The following is an 11102-nucleotide window of genomic DNA, read 5'->3' on the forward strand; positions in this document are numbered from 1 at the left end:
GGGGGGGGGGGGGCGGAAGGATAGCTGACTCTGCTCCGTCCGTCCTTCTTTCCTCCTCTCTCTCCTCTCCGGTCTGCCCACGTGGAGGCACGGAAGGGACGTCCTGCTTCTTCAGCCCGGCTGCCCTCAGCCACTTCGCCGTGCCTTTTCCTCCTGGGGGCCCCTTGTGGGGAGAGAAGGCTAGCAACAGCCCGCGATGCCACCGGTGCAGAGGGCGAGAGAACTTTGCACGCGGCATGCCCCTCTCCGTGTTCTGCAACCTTGCGTGGTGTTTCCTCCCTCCCCCCCCTTTATTATTTTTTTAGGGGATGCATTACGTGCGTCCCGTCGAGTTGAATGTAACATTTCTGTCTCTGCTTTGAAGGGGCGGCTTTGGGGCATCGCACGCCCGTGTATCCGTGCTCTGTTTGTCTCATCTCTGCCCCCCCCTTCCAGGACCTGGATGCAAGAGTGAACTGCAGTGCTTTGTGAGCGTGCCGAGTTGTGCGTTCACGTCCATGGATACTTTGTTTAGAAATGCAGACTTCGCGCATGTGCGTACAGAAGAGAGTGGGGTGAGGTGGGCGAGTTCCCACATATTCCGATGTACACGCATCTGCAAAGAAGGAGTGGCGTTGTCGTATGCCATACGTTTCTGCAGTTAATTGACATGGGTTGGGTGGGGGAAATAGAATAATATAATAGTTCCACTGTGAAGGAAATAAGATAATCCTTCCCCTTACTGATTTGCAGATGTTTTGGTGTCTGAAATTAAGATTTAGTTACTGAAACAAAGCATTGTGTAGGAATTTTTCCCTGTTTTCACATGCCTCCTAAGCCTAGCAGCATTAAAAACTCCAGCTGAAATTCATTGCCCATTCTCCCTCAAGCTAATTTATTTTTTCATTTGGAATACTCTGACTGACTTTTTTATACATATGTAATATAATAAAAAGTGGGTCAATTTAAAAAAGTATTTGTAAATAAATTACATTTTTTAAAAGCATACAACCCACAACATCATTTATTCCCCAATCAGTTTACGGAATGTTTTTCTCAGTGAACATTTGCAAAGGAAGCTCTTGAGATTAGAAAATCATAGGAAAATGATTCTTGATGAACCTTGGCCAGGCCATCATGAGCATAGGAAGCCTTCTTATACCACATGAAACAACTTCTTTCCTTAACCAAGCGCAACTTTTTCAGATTGGCTGCAGAACTCTTAAGAATCTCAGATACAGAAAGACTTCTGCATCACCTGCTTCTTGATCTTTTTAAATGGAGATGACAGAGCTGGCATTGGACTCTCTAGGACTAATGCTACCGTTAGGCAGATGGAGGAAGTAACTTCTGGTGCCTACTTCTGAGACTCAGGAAAAGATAGGGAATTGTTATTTATTTAGTACTGGTAGAAACAGAGAGAGGTCTTGTGGTTTTTTGTGCCAGTGCAGTTTTCACTAGCCAAACTGACTGAGGGCCAACTGAGCTGACACTAGGCCAGATGGAGCTGTGCTGAATTCACATTACTCCCAGTCTAAGGATGTTGGCAATTACTTAGGACTACTGTCGCCTTGTCCTAACTTAAAATCCCCACTGTGCCTTGTAGGGAGAGGAGCCAGCCTGTTTAGCTTTGGGCATGATGCAAAGTCCCAAGGTGCCCCCAGAAGAAGGAAATGGTAAATCACCCCTGAGTACTCTACCTAGAAAACCCTGCATAAGTCAAAATTGATTTGATGGCACATCATCATCATCGTTACACCTAGTACTAACACTGACCTTTCTCACAAGAGTCAAGGACAAGTACCGATACGCATATATGTATAACAGTATTAATACATGCATGCACGTATACATAAAAGTATGTCTCCATTCCATCAGACACCCCTTGCTGCTGCAAAGAAAGCAGAGGTACAATTCCTAAAGTGCTCAGCAGTGGTTGGTTGCTTTTTACTTTTAACACCTCTGGCCATGAGATAATTACATGGATTAACGCATATATAGGCTAGCTCAGCTGAGTGAATAGTGAGGTGGGGTTCTGGAGTTAACAAAAAGAAATGCTTGCACATACATACAAAGTAAATGATTACAGGAGATAAATATAAAAGAGGTGTTTGCAAGAATCAACGGAAAGCTCCTTAGAAACAACTGGGAGGGCAGGAACTGGCATATAAATGGTTTGATAAATTAATTCAAATATACCTTTCCTCTTTCACTAGGCACAATCCCCAAATCCATCTATATTATTCACTTGCCCCAGCTTCAAGCAATCTTGTGCTGAAACCTCCCAGCTCCCTACAATCCTAAATTTATATTTCCCCCTGTTGTTGTTGCTGCTGTTGCTGCTGGGAGCTGATTTTGAGTTTATTTTGGAATGCCCTTTGTGGCACAGGAAACATCCATTGTGGGTTTTGAAGCAGCGGAACTTCCGTTGTGCCACTGTGTTCCCTTCCCACTCAATACATAAGAGACAAACACAGAGATGCATGCACACACTTCTCCTCCCTCCAGCAGTGTCCATCAGAGAACCTCCTGCCTTCTCAGCTGCAGAGGCCCACAGAAGTCAGGGCCAGTTCCTGCATGCAAAGGAAGGCGTGGGCAGGGAGCTGGCTTGAAGGCGGGAAGCCAGATCCTCCTGACCAGCTTTAGCTGCTGAGAGGTTTCTATTCAGAGAGGCCTGAGCCCGTAGCATATGGCTCCCACTGAGAGGTGGACTCCCACAGCGATGATGGTGACAGCATCTAGCCAGGTGGAGACACATTCAGAGTGTTGATGCTCCTCAGTGCCAACCCACAGACCCCATGCTATTCAGTCCTGGAGGTTGCACACTACCCTATGTAGAGACTGTTGACTCTCCACTTGTCACCAGGGCCCCACTCAGAGACCCAGTTGTTGGCAATGGTTTCATTATTTTTCTCCCCCACCACAATTGTTTACAATGGGCTCTCCCTTTTTTTATTCTTGCAAATTACTCTCTTGCATGCATCTCCTTCACTATCCTATTGTACAGTATTTGTGCTACACACAAATGAAAGTGATGCTTACACAAACTCCAGAATCCTTGATCACCACACACCTGACTCAGTTAAGCTATATACACAAACATGCACCTTTTTAATACCCTAAGCCTAAGGTACAAGTGAAAGGGGAGGATCTGGCCACTGACCAATGCTGTGCACACTCAGTTGTGCTTTAAGAATTATGTATCTCTTCTTTCTCTGGGGTCACTGGAATTTCTGCAGGGAAGTGTGTCTGATGGAATGGAGACTTATACAAAGTGTGTTCATGATTTTATGTACACATTTGTGCATGCATTCATATAGTTACATACACATGCATACTGTTAACTCTCCCAGGCTCTTGCGGGGAAAATTTGGGGGTGTCTTTAATAAAAATGGCAATTCTGTGGACTTTAGTATGAATAAACATTCATCCCCATGTGCTGAATAGATGCAAATACTATTCCTACTGTTGTAGCATAACTAATGCCCCTCCATATTAAACTATAGTTCTCCTGCTATTTTCAATACCTTTTAAAGACTTTTAAAGATGCAGTGTTTGAGACTTCCCCATCTTTAGGGAATGAATATGCTTGCTCTGTTGGTCTAGAATAGGGGTCCCCAAACTTTTTAGCGGGAGGGCCACATCATGTACAGTGGAACCTCTACTTAAGAACTTAATCCGTTTTGGAATGGTGTTCTTAAGTTGAAACATTCTTAAGTTGAAGCAAAATTTCCCATAGGAATGGACTGAAAACCAATTAATCCGTTCTGGCTGTTTTTTTGTTATGTAGAGGTGCGTTCATAGATTGAAGCATTAGTTCCCATAGGAACTAATGCAAAGCTGGTTAATACGTACTCTACCACTAGGGGGAGAATTTTTTTTAACCTAAAATGACCTAAGGTTAAAAAAAGAGCAGGAAAGGTTTTTTTCCTGTTCTTATCTTGGATTTCTGTTCTCAAGTAGAAGCAAAATTTAGCAAATGGAGCTGTTCTTAAGTTGGATTGTTCTTAAGTAGGGACGTTCTTAAGCAGAGACCCCACTGTATGCTCCACATTTTTGAGGGCCAAAGGAAGATGTGCGCACCCCCCCACACCTACATGCACTCATGCCTGCACACCCGTATGCACTCCCACCTGCAAACTGGGCCGGATAAAAAGGCAAGGTGGGCCAGATGTGGCCTCTGGCCATTGTTTGGAGACCCCTGGTCTAGAACAGCCATTCTCAATCTTGTTTTGCCCATGACCATAAACACAATGTGAAAGAAATACAGGATAAATCACATAACAAACCTTATAAGCTGGTGTGTGAAGAACTGTTTCCACTATGTGCCCCCCTTCGCATGTGCCAGACCCCCACCCACCCAGTAGACCATACAGCCCCCATGGATAATGGTTGGTTTAGAAGACAGACAGTTCTCTCACTGGGGAGGACTAGCATTTGAGCTGCAGTCCTACGCATAGTATGAGTTTGCTCCAGTAAATACAATACGATTTATTTCTTACTAAGCATGCAGTTGGCATCATAATCAGAACCTCTTCTAAACACCAACAGATTCCAAGAGAGCTGTGCGTGTAGGGTGGTCACATGAAATGGAGGACAGTGTTACTGTATCTTTAATAGTTGCGTGGGAACGGGAGTTTCAGCAGGTGTAGGGTTTTTATGCAAGCTACATCTGCCAAAATTTCCTCCTCCACGCCATTTCAAAAGGACCTGCATTTCAAGTGCCCACCCTACCTGTGTGGTTGGAACCAACATTCTGGTAGGTGTTGCCATATCTCCTTGTTTTGCAGTATGGCACACCTAAAGATTAGACCTGTGGTGCTGTTCCTAGGACCAAGAGTGGTGGAGGTGGAATCCTTTAGTAGCAATACAGAGAATGCACATTGCTGCTTGTCAGAAATCACTCCGCTCATATCCAACACGCACCCAAAATTGCATGCATGTGCATATAAAACACACCAATGGGGTAATTAGACTACATTACAGGGTTGTTGCAAAGCACAATATTTCAGAGCTGTCAGTCTGCATCGGAGGGACAACAACAATGGACCGCATTATAAGGGTGTTGTAAACCACCAGTGTGTGTTATGTGCTGGCAAGTCAGAACCAACTCTAAGAAGGCTTTCATGGGTGTGAATGTATGGGGAAACAGATTACAATTTGGACTGCTTGGGGAGTGGCCTGGTGTAGTCAATTTCCTGGCAATCACATGACATACAGGGAAATACACTCTGGTCCAATCCCAATCCATGACCAAGCTGGACCTTTATTAGTCGGGTTGTAGGGCTACTGCTTTTGGGGGGCCAAACTAGAGTGATTTCCTGGCAGACCGAAGGGTTGTTTTAAGGGAGATCACTCCCTGCAAAGTAACCCTTTCTTGTACAATTAGATGCACACCTTTCAGATGGGTGCTTTCCCCTGCCACCTGACTGCATCCTGAGATACTTTCACCAGTGCTAAATACCCAGCGAGACTCCACAGGCAAGAGGGGATTAGAACCCAGCCCTCCTGATTCTTTATCCGGCATTCTATCTTAGTCTACACCACCCTCGGCATCACTTGTCAACCTACCACTAACCACTGGCCCCCTCCTGCCCAAATGCATAACGCCTTTCACCTCATACATACCCTTCTTAGCTACCAATATGGGGATATCATATTGAAAGATTTGTTTGCTTCCCCCATCCTAGTGCAAAGGTGTTCTCCCCCCCCCCCAAAAAAAACCATTCTTCTTTCAAAAAATCGAACTCACTCAAAGCAATCATATTTTGCTTCCTCAAGAAGATCTGAGATGGGCTGGGGCGGCAGAGACTTTAATCCTTGCTTTCTGTTTGGGGAGGGGAAAGGGGTGTGCACACGACGCTACTCAATCGCGGGAACAAGGGATTTCTGCTGTTCCTCTCCTCTCCGACGGACAGCTGTCAGTCACCCGGCTTCAAGGGAAGCCACCCATTCTGTTCCCCCCCTCCTCCAAAGTACCACGACATCCGGTGTGCAAACAAAAGAACTCTACCCCTCACCCGCCCCGCCGTTCGTCCCTTTGTGGCCCCCTTCTTTTCTCCTCTCTCTCCCCACCCCGTTTTTCACCACCGTGGTCGGCCTTGCTTTCCACGTGTTCGCCTCCCACGCGGGGGGGGGCTGACGCACATCCTGCCACCCCCGCGGCCAGTGGCGCGCGACTGCGTTCTGCTCGCGGGGCTCGCTGCAAATGAGCGCGCGCCCACGCCCGGCCCTCGCGCCGTCCCTCCAGGCGCTAATGGGAAGCTGGCCAAAGGGGGGTGGGGGAGGGAGAGAGGCAAGGTGGGAGGGATGGGGTGCAGAGAGGAGGGGGGGAAGAGAAAAGCAAGTACAGTATAACAATTGAGAGGAGCAAAATAGCTTGTCTTCCTCCCCCTCTTTTCTTTCGAAGTGGAACAACCTCCGCTCCCCCCCCCACCTGCGCAAGAAATAGCCCGAAGTGTGGAAATTCGGGGGAGCGCCTTCACTTCCCTTCTAATTCGGCGTAGTGTTTTCACGCTACAGCTGGCGTGCAGGCTCCCCTCCCCGGAGCCCAGGCCCCGTCCAGGATTACGCTGCCTTTGAGGGCTGCCGCCTGAGGGGAAATGTTCAGCTCATCCTCTTCTTGAAGAAGGCTGAGCGGGGATCTAATTCTGGAAAGAGCAGTTGAAGGGCACAGGGCTGGCTCCGGCCTTCAAAAGGCGGCAGGGCTCACCTCAGATGGGGGATGTCCAGAGTCAGAGCAACCTCTTGCGGGAGAGAGCAGGGTGCCACGTAGCCTGCCTTGGGCCCTCTGAATTAGCGCTCCTTCTTCTGGTGTGGTTGAGAATGCCTTTCCCTTGCTTTTGTTGAAGAAAGAGTTAATTATCGAGAATGAGAGGGGGCACCACCTATTACTTTGCCCCAGGCAGCAAAATGTCTTGGGCTGGCCATGGAAGAGGGATATTTCTTGTGCATATCTATAACAGGAGTATTACATAGGATTCCTGGATTCTTTATTCAAATTCTACTTGATGAATGTACACGACAAGCCTGACAAGCCTGAGACTCTCGTACCTTGGACACATTATGAGAAGACAAAACTGGAAAAGATAACAGTACTATGAAAAGTTGAAGGCAGCAGGAAAAGAGGAGGACCAAGTGTCAGATGTATTAATAAAGGAAGCCATGTCTTTAGTCTACCTGACATGAGCAAGGCTATTAATGACAGGACATTTTGGAAATGTGCAGATTACAGAGATATAGTCATGATAATCTGCTAACAGCAAAACCAGAAACATACTGCAGCATCTTCCAAGCTAGCACATTTATTCCAGGTTTTGTGGATTACATTCAATTTCCATAGACAGTCTGTGTGTAAAGAAGGGATTGCTGTCTACAAAAACTGAAAAAAAATTATTGTGAATGGAGCTTTTATACTGTGTGTGTTTGTAATACAGATTAGTTAAGGGGTACTAAAGGGTTATGCCCCACCCTTTCAATGCATTCATATGGAATACTCTGTGTAGTCCAGAAGGAAAAGCAGTACCAATAAATCTAGGTCAATATGGAATTCAGACATAATGTCATGTACTCTCGAGGTGGCTGTGTGATCTTTATATAAATGGAAGTTTTTCTGAAAGCGATGAGCAAATAGTTTTGGATATTAATGGTTTTCGTACACATCAGACTGCAATTCTGTTACTAGTTACCTAAGAGTAAGTCCCACTAAACACAGGGAGAAAGGGTCACCCAATTAAGTGTACATAAATTAGCTTTTTTTAATGCATAGTTTTTGTAAAGTATCTTCCCTCCCTTCCTCCCTGGTTAATTCAGTTAACCAGTCCAGTTTACATCTGAAGGTGCCTGATCAATTTCAATCTGAAACTAAGCAGTTTCATATCTGGATGGTCTCTCAACCAGAGAGACAGCTTGAAAATCCCGTGGAAGTCACAAAGCTGAGATTTGCTACAGGATCCCTGTTGCTTATTGCCATGTTTCCAGCTCCTTAAGGACAGACTTTTTGCAATATTAAATGTGGCTTTTCATTGAATATCCATGGTGTTGTTGGCTTTAAAAAAGCCAAATGCCAGATGGAGGTGAGAGGTTCCCTGGAAATGGTTGAAGTTACCTTTTCTGTTCTAATCCTGATGAAAGTCATTGTTCTGAAATTGCTGTTCGCATTGTTTAAATTAGCTTAATTTAACAGTTATTATGGGGACTTTTGTTTTATTATTTTAAGTTATGAGCTTAATAATGTTTGGTTTTATTTTAAATCATACTGACATTTTTTAAATGAAAAGCAACCTAGAAATTCTCTAAAATAAACATACTTCAGCTTTCTACAGGAGGCGTTCTTTTGTAGGTATGAGCAAATGGGAGCTCAGTCAGAATGAAACAGAGAACTGGAGAGCGATGAGCTCATGGTTCCTCATCAGTGCCGGCAGGTCTATAGGGCTGCCCCAGTTCCTCACATTCGTGTGGCTGTTGGAATGCACTCTCCACTCATCCACTTTATGAGTATGAAATTCCCCCTCCTCTCAGGGGGGCAGGTGCAGCAAGCCAAGAGCAGAGAGCAGTGGGCTGCGAGTGGGAAGGGCCTTGACAATCACGCTATTAAGAAAATATTTGGCATTAAGGAGCCAGGTCATGTGGGTTGAAAGGATGGGATTGTGAAATACTTGCATCCCACGCAGCCTGGTTGAAAAGGCTCCCATCCACCCCCTGAGCCTCTCCTTTCCACTGTCTTTAGCCTCCCAGTGAGAACGCAAAAGGAAAGCCACGGAGAGCCCTTCTAATTTAGAGTGGTTGCTTTCCTTCTCGACAAAGGCTCTGGTACACCTTTTCAGTTTCTGTATGTTTCTGAATGTTATTAATTTAAACACACACACAAGCTTCATCCTGTGCTTTCTGCTATGGAGGGCTACCATTGTTGCAAGGAATGTTTAGGTTGGGGTGTACCTGTGAGATAGCCTGCTGTGGTCAACCCTTGCAGCAGTTGTATGCACTGCATCCCATCACAGAGGCATCTGCATTTCTCAGTTATCCATCTTGCGTACATAACCCGCTATGCTTTTCTCTGGAGGTCTTTAAATGGCATATTAACTATAAGAAGCTAGCCAGATAAATGGTCCATCTAGTGGTGTATTGTCCACTGCGAGACAGTAGGCAGTACCAAGGCTGTAACTCTCCAGGGTATCAGACAGAGGTCTTGCCCAGCCCTCTCTGGAAGTAGCTGGCTGGGGATTGAGCCCTGCAGGACCTACTGGGTCCAAAGCATGTGATGTTCTCACTGAGCCACTGCTGCTCTCTACACATGTAATTAATTGAGTACCATTAGGTTGATTTGCATTCCATATTATTTAAATTCATTGCCCTTAGGGGAGCTGGCAATGTTTAGCAATTTTTACTATATATATATTGAGAGAGAGAGAGAGAGTTAACCTAAAGGCAAAATCCGGAGCTGGAGTCCCGAAGGCAGCTCATGTCATTCTGCCAACTCCTGCGGCATTGCTGGAACCAGTTGTATTGGCTCTTGCCTTTCCATTGTACCATTTCAGCAATGTGGAGAGGAGGGATTTGCTGCTTGGGTAACAGCCTATCCTCCATACTACTTTACCCAGGCTTCATGCACTGGAGAGGACACTTCTCGATACACAGCATGTTACCATAGTCTCTCAAGACTGAAGGATGCCTATGATCCAGCCAGCTCATACATGTACATTTTATACATGTAGTACATACATATATACATGCATGCATACACATACATACATACATACATGTGTGTGTATGCATATATGTATCTGTGTATACATTTACATATATACTGTACATGTACACACACACACACACACACACACACACACACACATACATACATTAAAAACGTCTGTGGAAACCTTGATAGCATGATATGCTAGACAGAATATACCACATTTCCTTTTATTCTCTCTCTCTCTCTTGATACCAAATACACTCAAACTTGCAAACAATTATTTATCACCTCAATGTGGAATGTGACTTCTAGGAAAGCCTTTCTCACTGAATTTTATCAGCTGGGAAGTATGAAACAGACTGAATTATTCTACTTTATCTCTTCTTGCCACTTAAATCTGAAAACGTGTCTGGTGTCAGTAGTGGACTGGATGAGGCTAGCTACACTGAAACTTAATCCAGACAAGGCAGAGGTGCTCCTGGTCAGTCAAAAGGCAGGTCAAGGAACAGGGAGGCAGCCTGTGCTGGATGGGGTTACACTCCCTCTGAAAACACACGTGTGCAGCTTGGGGGTGCTCCTGGATTTGCCTCTGAGTCTGGATGGCCAGTTTTTGGCAGTGGCCAGGAGTGCCTTCACACAATTCAAACTAGTGTGCCAGCTGTGTCCATTCCTGGAGATGTGTGAACTGACCATGGAGTAACATGCCTTCCCATCCCGGCTGGATTACTGTAACACTCTGTACCTGGGGCTACCTGTGGAAAGTGTTCATAAATTTCAGCAGGACCAAAACTCAGCAGCCAGATTGCTAACTGGATCTGATTACAGAGATCACATAAACCCACCATTACAGCAGCTCCACTGGCTGCCGCTCCATTTCTGGGCATGATTTAAAGTGCTGGTTATAACTTATAAAGTCTGGGCATGGGCTCAAGCTATCTGAAGGACCACATATCCTTTTATGAGCCTGTTCGGATGTTAAGGTAATCTGGAGAGGCCTTTATTTTGGTTCCACTACCTTTACAGGTGCGCTTGGTGGGGACACAAGAGAGGGTGTTGCTGCTTCTAGACTGTGGAACTCCCTCCCACGAGGCTAGGCTAGCCACATCTTTGCTGTCCTTCCGCAAGCAGACAAAGATTTTTCTCCTCAAGTTTTTCTTCAATGACTGGCTGCCTGAGTAGGGTTGTTAAATGGATTGTTGTGCCTTGCTGCTTTGAATGTTTTTTTTGTGTTGTTTTTGTTTGCCCCATTGTAGTGTAACATTTGACCCTATATATTATTTGTATGCTTACTGTTTTTAAGTTTAAACATTGTCTTTTAATGATGCAAGCTGCTTTGGTTCTTTTTTAAGGAGAAAGGCAGTGTAAAATATATTAAATAAATAAATACAGTATTATAATTCCTTGTTAAATGAGAATCGGCTGCTTATTT

This window comes from Pogona vitticeps, chromosome 2 (genome assembly GCF_051106095.1).
Source record: "Pogona vitticeps strain Pit_001003342236 chromosome 2, PviZW2.1, whole genome shotgun sequence".
In the NCBI taxonomy this organism is placed as follows: Eukaryota; Metazoa; Chordata; class Lepidosauria; order Squamata; family Agamidae; genus Pogona; species Pogona vitticeps.